General features: G+C 38.8%; 1 protein-coding gene across 14 annotated transcripts in view; it reads right to left on the bottom strand.

Annotated features, from left to right (window-relative positions):
- IPCEF1 (interaction protein for cytohesin exchange factors 1) overlaps positions 1–18200 on the bottom strand; it is a 210930-nt gene that overhangs the window by 118561 nt on the left and 74169 nt on the right. For all 14 annotated transcript variants that reach the window (XR_016233620.1, XM_089332554.1, XM_089332556.1 and 11 more), the window contains exon 2: positions 7594–7637. The gene's annotated coding sequence lies outside the window, so the exon portion shown is untranslated. The remainder of the gene's footprint in view (positions 1–7593; positions 7638–18200) is intronic.

Here is an 18200-nt window from a genome sequence, read left to right as displayed (position 1 = left end):
CCTCACCCTCGGCTTGCATATGCACCTGCCTCTCACTCCCTGCCCTAGATAACTTCATCTGACCTTAAAATCCTGTCATCAAAATACAAAAGAATCATTTTTTTTTCCTTTGCTCCACGCTGCTATTTGAAAAACTTTTAACATAACAAATGTTTAAGTAGATACATTTATTTGCAAAGTATACGCTCCCGAAGGCTCCAGGTCACAGGATTGTAGATCTGAAAGAGGAACCTGTGCTCTAGTAGACTGACATGTACAAAGTCCGACTACTCAGACCGCTGTGCTGTAAAGAGCCACACCTTGTGCACAGGCCCAGGAGAACGAGGCACCTTGTGCAGAAACGGAAATCATGAGACGGCAAGTCTCCAGGTGTGAATGCAAAACTTTCCCCTGGTGCAGACCCCCCAATGCAGTCACGCCAGCTACAGCCACACTTAGCAAAGATGCTCCGCCAAAGGCAAGCCCTTCCCAAACTCCTGTCATGGCCAAACAAAGAGGGCCCTGGGCCATTGTCAGTGAGTACAGAGTTCTTTAATTCTTCTGTCTCATAGGTAATGGTGGAATGTTGAGGCTTTTTTTCTGTAATCTTAGGAATAAACCAAAGAGGTCCATAATCATTTGATAAAGTTCTATTAAAATCCGCTAAAAAATAGTAAAAGTTACAATGATTAAAATGTAAAAAATTAATACTGCCAATGTTTTCAGATGCCAGTTTTACAAATGGAAAAATCTACATATTCATTATTAAAATTAACAGATCAACATAGTCTTTTTTTTTAAGATTTATCTATTCATTTGAAAGTCAGAATTACACAGAGAGCAGAGGCAGAGAGAGAGAAAGGTCGTCCATCCAATGGTCCACTCCCCAATTGGCCACAACAGCCAGAGCTGCACCAATCCGAAGCCAGAAGCCAGGAACTTCTTCTGGGTCTCCCATGCAGATGCAGGGGCCCAAGGACTTGAGCCATCTTCCACTGCTTTCCCAGGCCATAGCAGAGAGCATTATTAGAAGTGGAGCAGCCAGGTCTCGAACCTGCACCCATATGGGATGCCAGCACTTCAGGCCAGGGCATTAACCCACTGAGCCATAGCGCCAAACCCTCAACAAAGTCTTATACATTGATGAATTCCTTCTAATGTATTTGAAATCTTATGTTGTTGGATTAAAGTATTTCAAAAAATTATTATACATACATTATATACACAAAATGGAAAAATATATTATTGATTTCCAAAAAAATAGAAAATATAGCCTTCATAAACACATAAATATTTTGTCTTAAAATATATCAAGAAATCATGAATCTCACAACTGGAGACAAATAACAGCAAGTGCAGTTGAAGTCTATGGCATACCTCTCTCAACAATTAATAGCTTTTGGGGGCCGGCGCTGCAGCACAGCGGGCTAAAGCCCTGGCCTGAAGTGCCAGCATCCCACATGGGCACTGGTCCTAGTCCCGGCAGCTCCTCTTCTGATCCAGCTCTCTGCTATGGCCTGGGAAAGCAGTAGAAGATGGCCCAAGTCCTTGGGCTCCTGCACCCACATGGGAGACATGGCTCCTGGCTTCGGATAGGCTCAGCTCTGGCTGTTGCAGCCAATTGGGGAGTGGACCATCGGATGGAAGACCTCTCTCTCTGTCTCCACCTCTCTCTGTAACTCTGTCTTTCAAATAAATAAAATAATTCTTTAAAAAAACATTAATAGCTTGAGCAGACAATGAATAAACAGATATACAGAGGATCCAAATGACACAAATTAGTAAACTCAGACTATTGGATCCATAAACTTTACACATGAAAAACAGAGAATGCATACTCATTTCTTTTTTTTTTTTTTTTTTTGACAGGCAGAGTGGACAGTGAGAGAGAGAGACAGAGAGAAAGGTCTTCCTTTGCCGTTGGTTCACCCTCCAATGGCCGCTGCGGCCGGCACCCCGCGCTGATCCAAAGGCAGGAGCCAGGTGCTTTTCCTGGTCTCCCATGGGGTGCAGGGCCCAAGCACTTGGGCCATCCTCCACTGCACTCCCTGGCCACAGCAGAGAGCTGGCCTGGAAGAGGGGCAACCGGGACAGAATCCAGCGCCCCGACCGGGACTAGAACCGGGTGTGCCGGCGCTGCAAGGCAGAGGATTAGCCTAGTGAGCCGCAGCACCAGCACTCGTTTCTAATACATGTTGTATATTGTAAAAACTGACAAAGTGCCATATTATTAAGGAAGCCTGAATAAATTCTAATCTCAGTTTAACACAGATTATATTCCTGGCAAAAATGCTTTAATTATATAACTTAATAATGAAATCATAGCTTTAAAAAGTCTATATGTCCAGAAACTAAATCTCACACTACTAAAATAAGTTGGGTAAAAACAGAAATCAAGTGTAAAATTTTTATAGTTTATCACCATTGAAAACACATGCATTTGGGGAGGAAATTCATTCTTCAAATACACTTATCCAAAAAAAAAAAAAAGGATAAAAGCATATAAAGGGGCTCAACACATGAGCTTTTAAAAATAGTAAAACAACAAACCCAAGGAAGCAATAAGAAAGCTAAGAGCAGAAATCAATGACGTAAGTATAAAAAGGATCAACAAAACCAAAATCTAGTTCTTTGGGAAATAATTGATAAGATAGAAATCTAGAACAATTATGAAAGGGGGACAATGAGATACAAAAAAATAACTTCCCAAATTACAACACTCAATTTGCCAAATACTGAGCCTGCAATTTTTAACTCCAAAAATTTCATTTGGTAGCAAGTAAATAGTTAACAAGAAATTTAACAAGATACAGAGATTGCCTGATAATTTATCTTGCAACCTTGCTCTCTTGAAAATAATAAAATATTCCTTGCCCAATCTAACTTATATTTTCATACATTGACCAGTGGCAATAGAAACTCTAAATAAAAGAAGAAACAAATTATTAAGGAAATCATAGAAACACTTGGCCCATAATTTTTCCAGGCACATGACCTAACATTGAAAGACTATAACACAAAGGACAATTACATATATTCAAAATCAAACAGCAAATTATTGTCAGGTTTCAGAACCTGCTGCTTCCTTCCACTTATTAATTCTATGCCCTTCTTATAGGGGTTCCCATTTCTCAGTGATCACCAGAAGGGCTACTTATTTAGACACTTATTCATTTTGTTTGACAGGCTTCTTTTACTCTTTCCCTCCTTGTAGGACTATCAGTCATAGGCTACAATGTAGGAACCAGCATATGGCCAAGGTGGGCCACCAGTTCACTTATCCATTCTTTCATCAAATATGTATTGACTGAGTATGAGCTTCCAACAGTTTTAGGGCCTGAATATACTATATTGAACATTATAGATAATATTTCCTTCCCTAATGAGCTTTGCACTTCACAGGAGTAAGAAAACAATTAATAGTAGTAACTAAAATAAACAGTATATTAGATGGAGATAAATGACGAAGAATAAAATAGAGAAGTATAGTTCAGAGGGTTGCTGTTTTACAAAGGTGGCAAGACACAGCCTCACAAACAGCTGACATGTGGGTAAACTCTTGCAAGAGGTGAGGAGACACCTGGTTACCAAGTGTGGAGAAATCCAGATCTAGAGAGCGCCCAAGCAAACACCCCTGGCTGCGACTGGCAGGTATGAGGGACACCACGAGTAGGCAGCCAGCACAGCTAAGACTGGGTGAATGATGGGAGGAGAATGGTAAAAGATGAGCAGATGCATACTGGAGGCCAGATCGTGCCTCCAGTTCATGGGTGGTCTTTTAAGCCATGGTGGAAGACATTTGTTTTCCTTGAAGTGAAACAGGCAAGTTTTACAGGGTTTTGATCGAACAAACAGATCTGAAGCTCTGGCTTCAGCATTGGGAACAGGCAGCAACAAAGATAAAAAAAAAAAAAAAAAAAAAAACAGAGACTACTATAATGATCCAAAGTAGAAATGATAACACCTCGGACCAGAGTGATAGAAGTGGAAAGAAGTAGATAGATCAGAGCACTTGTCTCTTTAGCTGCAATGATCGTTTCAGAAAAGTATACATGAATGAAATCAAGCTCATCAGGAAATCTCCTTGAAATACTAGGCAAGAGGCTGTCTTTTTTTGTAAGATTTTAGCTGTGACTGCAATGCATACATGGAGGTAGTAGTGGCCCTCCCAAATACCGGGGGAGGGAATAGGTAAAGAAAAAAAACCAAACCAGCAAGAATCAGATCATAGAGAAGGAGAGGAATCAAGAAACCTTCCTACAACACTAAATGCTAAACCCAGACAAGTTTTTTAAGGTTTATACCTGAATACATCTTGTGAAATTTCAAAGATACACAGAGAATTCTGAAAGTTAACAGACAGGATAAAAAGATGTTATCTATAAGGAAACAAAAATAAGAATGGCATTCTATTTCTCACATACAAATTGAAAGGTTGAGGGGCACTGAGTGATGCCTTTGAAGTTTAGAGTGAAAATAAATTTGCACAGAGGATTCCACATCCAGCCAGACACACAGTCAAGTATGAAGGTGAAATAAAACCTGTTTTATTCCTAAGTCGTATATGAAAATATGGCTTGATGAAATACACCAGTAAAGTGACTGAGTTGGTCAGATCTTCATTAGTTAACTCTGATGCCTGAGAGGAACTCCTTATGAAGGGAGATTTATTTGTTTACAGTTTGGAGGGTCCTAGTCCAAGAGTAGGTGACCGCATTGGTTTAGGCATCTGTGAAGGACATGGGACCCCTAAGAGCACATGGTGACCCGGGAAGCAGAGGAAACTGGAAGCATTCTTAGATTCCATACAGTCTGTCCTCTCGCAAGACTGCCTTCTGAATGAAGCTCCCAGAGGCCTGAAGACCTCCCACTAGGCTCACCTCCTAGATGCCCTAAGTAGGTCAAGTCTCCATCCTCAATCCATCAACCATGAACGTTGACAATAAGACTAGGGAGTTTAAATGTCTGTAGGAGTCTTTTCAAAACATAGTACTGACAAAAAATTAAGGATAAAGACATGGAAGACAAGAAGGAAAAGAACATAAGATTAAGGTTCAGAAGCTCACTCATGGGGGCAGGTACCGGATGCCATGGTTAAGCCACCACCTAGATGCCCACATCCCACAGTGGACTGCTGAAGTGTGAGTCCTGACCCTCCACTCCCGGCCCCAGCTTCCTGCTAATGTTGCACTCTGAAGTGGCAGGTGATGGCTCAAGTATTTGGGTCCCTGTCACTTATATAGGAGACCTCTGGATTCAGTTCTTAGCGCTCAGGCACTTGGGGGAGTGAACCAGCTAATGAGAACACTCTCCCTCCTCCTCCTCCTCTCTCTCTCTCTCTCTCTCTCTCTCTCCCTCTCCCAGAAAATTAAAAGGTTTTAAAAGAAAGCTAAATATTAAATAAAAACAAAGTTCAAATTGTAGATAATAAAATTGTTTCATATTCCTAATTTGATATCCCTTGAACTGATTCTGTACTCAATCATCTCTGTATTTGAACTTACATTTAATTTCATTTAATTTCAAGTTATGGTCTTATTGTAAAGAAAATACTATTAATACAAAAAATATATAAATGTATAGACATATGAGGGTCAAAATATTACCATTTTGTTTCCATTTTTGGATATAATACAAAGTACTTTCACTAATTTCTGGTCAACCACCCTTGTTTTATTTATTCCTAGCTGAAGTTTTTAAAATGTGAAGTTAATTTAAAAATATTAAAATAACTTACCTGCATAATAAAACATTAAAAAATTATGATGTGACTGATTTCAGAAGGAAAGTTATTGCAGGTAGATGTCAAATATGAGAATTTAATGGTATGTTTTATCAAAAAAATTACTAGTTCTGTATATATTTGGTTCTCTCCTCCATAGACACCCAGGAAGAACTCCAGACCCATGCATTTAAGAGAAGCTGTGTGGTTCATCTTGGTCAGCAGGTCTTAGCTGAGGTGACGTGCACCACTGCGAGCCTGGGGAGGACTGTAAGCACTCTACACTCCCCCCATCAAGGCAAACCCCGAAACCAACAATTGCCATGATATTCCACAAGGCAGGGGAACGTGCATCCACCTGCATCCCTGAGTGACTGTGTGGAGGAAGGGAGCCTTCTCAAACTTCCCTTTAATTATTAAGAACTATAAACCTTAAAGAAGAAAATATATGTAGTCATCTATTCTTCCACTTTCAGTACAAGATTTTAAACACAGAGTTTACTTTACAATAAGCCAAAAATTTCTTGGAGTTAAAGTTGTTTCTTTATTAGAGGTAGAAGACTTGTCTACACAAATTTCTATTCTGGGAAAAAATACATGGATACCCAAGATCACTTGGTATTTGGTAACATTAAATTAAAATTAAAACATGACTTTCATAGGCACAGCAAGCCTACTTTCATTTTAGAGTAGGAAAATATAACCTTGTATTCAAAATGTACTTAATAAAACTTCACAATATTCACTGCCCAGGAGTAACATGTCAGAATAATTATACAAGCAATCTACAGAACTCAACATAATCCTAGAGCCAGAAATTGAGGCTCATGTGAATGAGAACTACACATGAACTCTTTGCTCTCACTACACACACTTGAACTAAGAACTATGCCTGCAACATATCAGAGAACTAGATTGGTGAAGTCACTTCACTGTTGCTTCATGATAGCAGTCAAGATGACTAACAAGGTTTCAGAGATAGTTGCAATAAAATTGGAAGTGGTAGGATATACAGACAAGATGAATAATATTCTTACTATTCTCTGGCTCACAGAAAAATATAGTAGTATTTAAATTAATACACTGAGACTAAGAAATTACCCTAACTTCAGTTATATCCATAGAGTCTCAAATGAAGTGCTCTTGATAGATAGCTGTGAGAATGCTTCCCTTGCATTCTGCAGCAAGCCTGGAATTATGCTTCACCTTAAAGAAAGAATTAAACTGAAGTAGGGATGGATCTTCCCATCAGGAGCTTAGACATATAAATCTTTTTAAATCAAGTTGCAAATAGAAAACCAAAAGAATAATGAGAAGAACTACATGTGTATTCACGTAACTCCAGTCTTGCCTAGATCATTAGAGATGAACTTTATATGTGGAACCATCATAAGTTTATTTTACTTTCATATTATAATGTTTAAATATACAAAATTTAATTATTAATAGCTTTAGATCGGTAAGTGCCCTAATACTAGAGCACCTAATACTAGACTCTCTTTTGGGCATCTAACTATACAATTGCTATGAATTAGTTTCTCTCTATAATTATAGTTGTACTATGGTACTTCAATAGCTATGGTGTGTTCTTCAGCCTGAGAGAACCAGAAAAAGTCAACCCATAAATAATGGATGCTTCCCTGAACAGCTCTCTCATCGAAAATAAATCACCACCAAGAATGTGTTTTCAAGAAAAAGCCAGAGGATCAAGTGTAATTGGTAATTTTTCCATATCATTAGGTTCCCTCAGCCTAAATCATAGCCTAGAGAAACACACCTAGGCTATTCTAATTTGGCTCACAAATTAGAATAACACATTGGAATCTGAGTCCTTTGGCTCTTAAATATCATTAAGAGAAACAACTAATTTTGAACAGTTTTCAATTACATACCCAAAAGTTGTGAGGTTCCTTGGTCCAGTTCTACTGCTTTTGATCTATATAAAAGAAGACAAGAAAGGAAGCCATGAGATTTCTGCTTGGACTCAGTGACTAGGAGGAAATCAGCAAACCCCATAAGAGGCAACAAAATAAATTAATCATTATGATAACTATGCAATCTGTCTCCAAGAGAGATCTCACAGAAAAGACGACGACCCAGGTAATAAATTAACAGGAAATCATTAAACTGAGATCCTTGGAGTTGATTTTTTTCTGAAAGACAATGTGACAGCGGAGACAAGCTTTTGCTTAATAGTTAGGATGTTAGTTAGGACACCCATATCTCACATTGGAGCACATGGGTTCAACAACCAGCTCCAGTTCCTGACTCCAGCTTCCTGCTCATGTGGAACGTGGCAGGAAGCAGTGACGGCACACATAATCGAGTTTCTGCCACGCACGGGGAGACACAGATTGAATTCCTGACACCCAGCTTTCCCAGACCTGACCACTGGCCGGCATTTAGGAATCAAACTAGCTGAAAGGATCTCTCTCTCTCTCCCCTCCCCCCGCCCCTTCCTTTCTTCCTGTCTCAAATAAATAGTTTCCTCTCTTCTTGTCTCTGTTTAAAGGATTTTTAAGATAAAACTAAACATTGTCCTAAATCTTTGAGTATCTCCCAAGATATACAAAGAGGCTTCAAAAAGTTCATGGAAAATGGAACTAAAAGATTTTCATGAATGTTTGGAGCCACCTCATAATTTCACTTGACTTTATTTTTTTAACTTTTATTTAATAAATATAAATTTCCAAATACAGCTTTTGGATTACAGTGGCTTTTCCCCCCAATAACGTCCCTCCCACCAGCAACCCTCCCATCTCCTGCTCCCTTCCTCATCCCATTCACATCAAGATTCATTTTCAATTCTCTTTATATACAGAAGATCAATTTAGTATATATTAAGTAAAGATTTCAACAGTTTGCACCCACACAGAAACACAAAGTGTAAAATCCTAGTTATAGCATTAATTCACATTGTACATCACATTAAGGACAAAGATCCTACATGTGGAGTAAGTGCACAGTGACTCCTGTTGTTGATTTAACAATTGACACTCTTGTTTATGGCATCAGTAATCACCCTAGGTTCTTGTCATGAGTTGCCAAGGCTATGGAAGCCTTTCGAATTCGCCAACTCCAATCTTATTTATACAAGGTCATAGTCAAAGTGGAAGTTCTCTCCTCCCTTCAGAGAAAGGTACCCCTTTCCTTGATGGCCTGTTCTTTCCGCTGGGATCTCACTCACAGAGATCTTTCATTTAGGTTTTCTTTTCTTTTCTTTTCTTTTTTTTTTTTTTTTTTTTTTTTTTGCCAGAGTGTCTTGACTTTGCATTCCTGAAATACTCTCATGGGCTTTTTAGCCAGATCTGAATGCCTTAAGGGCTGATTCTGAGGCCAGAGTGCTGTTTAGGACATCTGCCATTCTATGGGTCTGCTGAATTTCACTTGAATTTAAATACCTCCAAAGATGTGCACATTGATTTAGAACTTCTGTTTCACTGAAATGTTCTGGGAAAATGTTTCAAATAAATAATAATCCTACTTGTTAGCTAAACCGCAAATTTAAAGAACTTGAATTCTTCCTCTTTTTAACCTATACATTTGTATTTCACAGTAAAATAACATGGTAGATGGGCAGACATTGCAGCACAGCAGGGTAAGTGCCACTTGAGACACCCCATCCCATATCAGATTGCCTGGCTCAAGTCTGCACAATTCAGCTTCAGACCCAGCTTCCTGCTAAGTGCCTGGAAAGGCAGCAGAGGATGGCTCAAAAGATTGGGTCCTTGACACCCACATGGGAGACCTGGATGGAGCTCCTGGCTCCTGGTTTCAAACTGGCCCTACCCTGGATGTTGTGGGCATTTGGGGTGTGAACCAGCAGATAGGAGTGTGTGTGTGTGTGTGTGGGAAAGAAAGAGAAAGATTCTGCCTTTCAAATAAATACATCTTTAAAAAAAACAAGATGGTAGAAAGCATGATCAGAAAAGGATGTGCTAATATTCCAAGGTCTGTATTTTAAGAACTAAGCTAGTTGAGTATTTGATTTTTTCACTTTTCACATCTTTCTCCAATGTTTTGACCTTGGAAATGTTCAAATGCCATTTTAAAAAGAGTTGTAGGAAGAGTTACCAGTGAACAAATAGTTTCACCTCAATTCCCAAATTATTAACATGTTGCCAGTTTTTATTTTAAGATTTTATTTATTTATTTATTTGAGAGGTAGAGTTATAGACAGAGAGAGGGAGAGGTCTTCCATTCACTGGTTCACTCCCCAAATGACTATAATGGCTAGAACTGAGCCAATCTGAAGCCAGGCGCCTCCTCTTAGACTCCCATGTGGATGCAGGGGCCCAAGCACAAGGGCCATCTTCTACTGCTTTCTCAGACCATAGCAGAGAGCTGGATTGGAAGAGGAGCAGCTGGGACACAAACCAGTGCCCATATGGGATGCCAACACCACAGGCAGAGGCTTAATGTACTATGCCACAGCGCCAGCCCTGCTGGATTTTTTTTTTATCTTTGTCTGTATAAATACTTGGCAGAATCATTAGAGGGTTAGTGGCAGACATGAAGACATTTCATCCCTAAATACTTCAGCATCTACTTCCTAAGAACAATTGCTCTACTTAGTTATACAGTAATGATCACAGGCAGGGAATTTTAAATTGCTACGATGATCTAATACAGTTATTATTCAGTTAAAATTTACCCAATTGTCTCAACAGTTGCCTTCTCAGTTTGGAGGGTTTTATATTAATTTGCTTATATTCAGTATCCAAGCAAGAATAGCCATGGCCATGGTTGTGCATCTATTATCACCTCTTATCTTTGGTAACCGACATATTTACAGAGTGCTGGCCAGTTGCTTTGCATAACATCCTTTACTCTGGATTTCTGAATCAAGCTCAGATTGAACACTTTTGGCAAAGAGACTTGCAGGTTGGAATCCTTATCTTCTTTTTATAGGTTAGACAAAGCACATAACAGGTTAGATTAATATTTTCTTTGAATCCTTAATAACACTTAATAATTGCCCCCTTTTGAAGTGAATTTCATGTCACAGTTTATAGTTCACAACATCCTTTAAAAATGGATTATTTTTTCAATTTGCACTGCCACCCAGACAGGTATTTTCTTTAATTATTTTCTCTTTTTAAATGGAAATGTATCCAAGTTCCCATGATCAGTAAGACTGTTTCCATAGCCAAAATATAAGTGCAGAAGGAATGCACATCTCACCCTAACATCAGAAACTCTATTTGCATGTCAAATAAATCTAGATACTCTTTTTCTGTGCCCCATATTGCCCATTGTCCAAACTCTATGACTTAGTTTTTATTTTGCTGTACTATACTACAAGGTAGTATGTTATGTTTCATCTAAATATTTTCAAACTATAATAATTTGAAATTACAATAGCTAAACCAGAAACAGTGTAAAAAGTGTAAAAGTAAATGAATGTTAGCTATATTGAATGTCAAATCATTGGCTTCTGCTCCTATTTTTGTCTAATTTGGTTTAAGTAATAACTTATCAGCACTTCCTTTCTCCCCAGAGCAAGACTTTAATGCCCCTTCCTTCTACTTCCCAAAGCAGTGAACAAAAGCATTTCATGATGTAGTAATCAGCTTTCTTACCAGAACTTCTTAGTATATAAAATTAGGTAACTTCCCTTATTTTCTTTTTGCCTTTGGGTTTTGCATTCCCAGCGACATTTAGTTTAGGGTCAAGTCAAGCAAAATTTGGGAATCAACATGTGCAACTTGAGTTGCAACCAATAACATGAATTTCTAAGTAGACACTCCAGCCAGCAAGAGCCCAAACAGGTTTTCTCATCCTATAGTTCTAGGCTACTAAGCAAAGAGAAAGTCAGACAATGTTTATAGTCACACTGAAATTTAAAAAGCAACACCACCCAAGTCCAGGTCAGGATGACTGCAGATGCTTATCTGGGTGGGATTAGACTCAGATACACTATCTGAATCAATCTGAGTTTGGGAAGATCTTGAAGAAAATTGGCTGTTATTTTCCACAGATAAAAACCACTTTACCACCTCCTGAAAGCCTCAGGCTGAGATGACAAATCAAAATCCATTTACTGCTTCATCCATGCACAATTTCCCTAACACTCCAGGATTCGAATATCTTGTTTCAAAGTAAAAGAGTAATTTAAAATGCCTGAATAATGACTGTGATATTGTTGTCCTTGTCTGTGCTCAATTTCATAGAAAATGGGGGGCAAAGTCCTAAAAAAAAAAAAAAATCAAAGAAGGAACTGAACTCTTTTCTATGTGCACAGAGTTCTTCAAGTTTAACATTTCCTCTTGAATTAGCATTTTATGCACTCCCTTAAAAGAAAATCTATGCTTTAATCCTAGGAAAAGCATTATTCTCATTCTTCATTGGAATTAGTTTTTAGGCCAAATACTATAAAGGAACCTGCATTGAAGATTATGCCTTGAATAAATAAATTATGGCAATACCGAGTGGCAAAAAAAAAAGTTTTTCCCACTATGGAGTCTTTAATAGAACATGTATCATTCATTTTTCCACACTAACCCTCAACAGATTCCTATTATCTTCAAGTAATAATAAGAGGCTGCCTGCAGTTAATTCAATCACTGTAATTTCCTAAGAAATAAAGACTGATGTCTATTGAAAATTCTTCCAATTATATCTTTTGAACAGGAGTTCAAAACTGTTAAAATTACTACTTTCAATGGTATATTAACCTCCTCAAGTGTTATTAGTTATTCCCACAATCTTCCTAAAGCAAAGAATGACATTAGTGCCCAATTTTTTATTCAGTAAAAATTCAACTTTGAGACATAATTATTTTTTAAAACTTCACTCAAGTTCATCTCACTTCAGGTTTAATCTAACAGAATTTCTCTACTTCAAAACAAAAATAGGGCCAAGCGTATTTTGTCACATTATGTAAGATTAAACCCTGTAACCACTTGAAAATTATTAGACAATAAGCAGATAAAATAAAGGAATGTCACGAAAGAAACCCTGATAAATAATAATAGCTAATTACATTAAGCTCTGATTACCATTTCACTTGTGCAGTGTGTGCTCAATGCTGTGCTTGCATTAATCATTCAGTTTACACAAAACTGTGAAATTGGTGCTGTCTGTATTCCCACCTGATGGATGCAGACCCCCACCCTGATATCTGCTCCTCCGTGGCCTGGTCTGAAGTATAGTCAGTAGCCACCCTACTATTCACAGGACTGTCCCCAACCTCCTCTACACACCTACCCCCCTGCCTCACCCCCACTCAAACATCCCCCCCCACACACACACACATTCCTGTTTATGATCATTGCTTTGTCCAAGAACATCCACAGTAACACACACTTTTCTTTGAACACAGCTTGGGGAACAGACAGCAAATGAGGGTCTGGGTCCTTGGATTCTGCTCCAAGAGCCACAGCCTCTTCCCATGCTGCCAGACTACAGTGATCCTCTTAGCTTTGGCTGGGAGCCCATGCTCATCCCAGACCCTTTGGGGACCTTCAGTCCCATCAGAGTCATACCTGTGTGTGTCTAAACCACAACTGCAGAAAAGTTTAGACCTCCCTTCTCTCCAAGGTTGGACCTCATGCAATGCACCCACTCATGTCTCTGAGCCCTGAACCTCCTGCACTGGTCTGGCTGTTCACCAAATGCCATGGACAGCCAGGAAGTGACCCTGGCCAAGCACACATGCATATCAGGCGGGCTGGGTGCTGGCTAATTTAGCAGGTCATGTCACATACTCTCTCCCCTGAACTGTACAAAACAAGAAGTTCCAAATATCAGCTGTATAAAGGAGCCACAATTATGATACTCAAACTTTTCAATGTTTTCAGTCTAATACATCATGAAATGTATGCATATATTTGATGAGGAAAAAGCAAAGGACAGAGAGAAAGGAATAAAAGGAAAATGAAGGGAAGGGAGCTCTTTGGGGGTGAGTACATTCTATGGAGTGTTACTGTAGGACTTGGACCAACCAAAAGGCAGCCAGGAGAGGAGGCAGGGGAAGGAAACCAACATTAAAAAATAAATAAATAAAAAGGGCGGGAAGATGGCAGGAGAGTGCAGAAAACAAACTTCACTTCTCGGTTTTGCCATTCTCTTCTCTGGTTCTCTCATGTGCCAATATCAGGTCTTACAACCTCGTTAGCCTGCCCTAAAGCTCTACTGCATGGCCAAGAACCTCCCAGAGGATTCACTGATGTTGACTATAAATATCCAAGCAAAATTGTCCTACTGTTCCTCTCCCTGACCAAAACGTGTGTGCCATGTAACATGCTGTTAACATATCAGCACTGATACTTAGGGAAAAGACGGAAGTAACATTGGAGGAAAAGAGGCTGAAGAGGCCCCCGACAGTGGTAGAAGGGAGGCTTGATGCAGATGTTCAATGTATATTAAACAATCATTCTGCACCTCTTCTTCCCTACTGGGTGCATATCATTGTATTTCTAGTTGTTTGGCTCTTCTTACCAACAGCAGGTTACTCACTTGTTATGAGCATATTTTTAAGCCCAAAAGTGTCACAGACATATGACAAGAGGGACACACTCTTGAGCAATGTTCATTCGGGGTTCTTGTTTATCATGGCCCTACTTTAAGATAGTAATAGATGTAATAGATGAGGGTACCATCTATTCCAATTTTTATGAAATTAAGCCATTTCGGTATTTACAAATACATATTTGCATCATTGTAAACTTGAACATGCAAAAGAAAAAAGTGAATGAGAAGCAACCACAGTCTGATAATCCACAGGTACCACTCTTAAATAGATTTCTGTTTCTTGTTCCATTTCCTTCTATATTCTGAAATTTTGTGACTTAATCAGAGGTAGTCTGTATATACAGCTTCGTGTCTGTAAGTCCTAATCTTACAGCTCTGCATAGATGGGGATTAGAGCTAACAGCTGAATTGCTCAACAAGTCACATTCTTTCAAAACTGCAGAGACCCCAGCATTCCACTAACTTTATCAGGCATGTACAAGATTTTGGACAGGACCCTAATAAGTCATAGTGATCCAAAGAACATTCTTTCCTTATCTCAATTATTGAGCATGAAGTCCCAGGGTGCAGGATAATGTGAAAGTCCACATGTGCATGTTCAGTGTTTTAGATCAGCATACAAAGCCTAGAAGAGCTTTATGATAATAAGACCAGTACCACTGCTGCGGGTCCATGGATGCGGCCATGGCAAATATTTCATTGTACATTCTTTTAGGGAAAAGCTACATAAATAGCTAAATACAAAGACTGAACTGAAGATTCACTGTTGGTAGGAAAATATAGGATTCAGGATCCTCCAACTCAATTTTAGAGAACTATTAAAATTTTTTTCTCAGAAGAAATTTCAAGGAGAAACTACAAAGTATATTTTAATAAGCTTCCACTTACACACTACTTTGTTTCCCAAATTGCACCCAAAACGTCTTCTTAGAATCAGTTTGTAGAGAATTTCTGAATAAAAAACTAAACTTAAGCCAGAAGTCTAACTTTAACTTTCCAAACATTTCATGAGCTATTATAGTCAATTATATAATCTCAAATCAAGAGGACATTTTTATTTGTTCATGGGAGAAACAGACTGTGCCCAACTCATTCAACTGAAAAATGACTCAAACCCAAATAAAGCAAAGAAAAATAGAGTGCAATTTTCTTTTAAAGAAGGAAGAACTGTTAAGTGTCTCTTCTCCTTTCAACAGAGAATGAGTAATCTCTGTCATGGATACCAACATCAGTACTACATACACATGCACACACACACACACACACACACACACGTAAGCAGAGGAAGAAAAGATGCCAGTGTTTCTATTTTCCAGTAGGAGAACTCACAGAACTCAGAGGAAACACTGATATTTCTTTCCCAGAAAGGTTGTGAATCATCCATGCCCTAAAATGCTATTGTCAGGGGCCAGACTCCTTCCTACACCTTTACCTACCCATCTTCCCTCAAGTGCTGTATCAGGTCAGGCACCTCTTCTTTACCCACCAATAATTAGGGTTCTAAGCAGGTGGGAGAAGAGACCACGTGAGGGCTATTGGGCATCCAGGTGGGGTGGGTGAGTCCATACTTCTTGGTTTCACTCTAAACTGCAAGGTAGTTTTCATTCCAATAAAGAGTCCTATGGTTTTTTTTTTTTTTTAATCTTTAGAAAATCATGTCTATGATTTTCTAATTTATTTTCCCAAAATGTAAGAATTCTGTGACTGAATAATATATAAAATTTGCCAGTTGGCTTAGTGCTTAAAAGAATACCCACAGATAGAATTATTATTAACAATGAAAGCCAGTGCAGATTTGTGACCTCACTCTTTATCGCAATCCTCCCATGACTTTGAACGGTGCCTTGTCTTTGCTCCCATGAGGAAACAAGAACTGGGCTTCAATTTCACTAAAAATAAAATGCAGATGTAAAGTCCACTTCCATGTAGTGGAAGGTTCATGTCAAACAGAGAAACAGCATTCTTAATCCAATTTCTCAACTGAGACTTTGAAAACATTTATTTTCAATTTATTTAAATGCAAGTATTGAGAAGCATGGCCTTTTCTTTTCTTTAACAAACAGGCAAAGTAGACTCCCCCTTGCAAAACACAAAGCCAGCACTGGGCATTTGACCTAGTAGTTAGGATGCCACTGGAGATGCCCTATCCCATGTAGAAGTACCTGGGTTCCTGGAAAGCCAAAGGTGATGACATAAATGGTTGAGTCCCTGCCGCCAATATGAGAGACCCAGACTGAGCTCTTGGCTTTCAGCTGTGCCTGGCCCAGCCCCAACCATTGAGGGTATCTGAGGAGTTGAGCAGTGAATAGGAGTGCTCTCGGTCTCTCCCCTCCCCATCCTCTCCTCTTTCTCTCCTTCTCTCCCTCTTTCTCCTCCCCAATATTTCTCATGATCTCTGAAGAGGCAGGCATTTCATGCTCCATGCAATTTATTCTTCTCTTAGATGAAATTGACAAACACTCCACTTTTTACACAACAAGAATTCTTATATTTGAAAACAGTTGCTTTGACTATTGTGAGCCAGGAGTGGCTCTAGAGGAAAAGTGGCCTTAACATCTGACCAATGAGAAAAATAGCCAGAGATCGACTCTTCTGAAGCCAAAGGAATCGACTCTGTCAGCCTAAGCTCCACATTGAAGTGGCTCATAATCAATAAATTCATAAAGCAAGTTAACTGAGCCACTTACTCAAGCATATATTTTATAGTCAACTAACTTAGGGCACATACCAGAAAGTTACATTAATTATCATTATAATATTTTGTGTGTACTCAATTGAAAGTTTTATAGCTGAAATTACATTATGGTTCTATCTATTTAAATTTGCCAGGCAAAAATCCTTGTGGTCCAAGTCTATATGAGGCCTTTCATCTGTGAGTGAAAATAGATCCCAACCTGTTCCAAGAGCTGCTTGCTGACAATGATCTTAGCCAGGTGTCTTCTGAAAATGTTGTCCTGTTAGGCCATTATGGTAATGCCACATTCCCACAACTGGGAATGAGTTGTTGGTAAAAGAGATTATACATTCCCATTGTCAACAAACTTAAAAAAATCTGAACTCAGACATGGTAAGAAAAATTTCTCCCCTCCTTCAATCTGGGTCTAGGTCTCTTGAGCCTGTAATCTGAGCATCTTAACTAGAGGGCCCTATGGAAGTGTTGTAAAAGTGTGTCAGCCACGTGGAGGCAGTCCCAGGATAGGATGGGGAAGAGGAAAGAGAAGAACATATGAGCATAAGCTGTGGCCAATGATTGCCGGGAGCAGACAAATCTAGAGATGAGGATATACTTGATTTATGATTAATGGGATATCCTAATGCTGCTTGTAGTATCTTCCTTGTATAGATATTGCTAGCTGTCCAAGTATACTAGTAACTTCTTGTAACACACTGCTTCCACTTTGCCAGTCCAACTGCTGTGGTGATAGGATAGCCCAGGACCACAGCTGATACCATAGTATGATTAGATATTGTTTCTCCCAAACTGGAGATCTATGGTTAATGAAAGAGTAACAAGAATGGAAACAGATAAATCCAGAAGCAAAGTTAAGGAAAATCCTTCTGAATCTTAAACTTCAGTAGTAGAATAAAACATAAGGAAGATATCTTAGTAATTTCATGATCAGCAACAACTTGTGACGTCAAACAGTATTTTTCTAAGCAATCAATAAAAATAGAAAAGCAATCCTGATCAACTACTCCTAAAAGCAAGGCAGGATGGTCTTTCTATGTCTCCTAGGGAATGTTACACCCTCATTATCATACGAAAGGACACTCAAAAAGTACACAGCAAAAAAAAAAAGGGGGGGGGACATTTTAGTTAATTCTAAAATTCTGGTGTATTTTGGATAATGTACTGTTTATGGTATATTTATCATCATTTAACATTTTTAAAGTTATTGTCATTCCTCTTATTATCTCTAACAACTCACTATTTGCACTTCTGTATTATTTTTCCTAAAGAAGGAACCATGCCCTGCCACCAAATTGTGTGGTCTTCGGGCTTCACAAAACCCGGATCCATTCT

Source organism: Oryctolagus cuniculus, chromosome 5 (genome assembly GCF_051225735.1).
Source record: "Oryctolagus cuniculus isolate XC-2025 breed Fujian yellow rabbit chromosome 5, ASM5122573v1, whole genome shotgun sequence".
In the NCBI taxonomy this organism is placed as follows: Eukaryota; Metazoa; Chordata; class Mammalia; order Lagomorpha; family Leporidae; genus Oryctolagus; species Oryctolagus cuniculus.
Note: the sequence above shows the minus strand (reverse complement) of the source record. Positions and strands in the feature narration are given on the sequence as shown.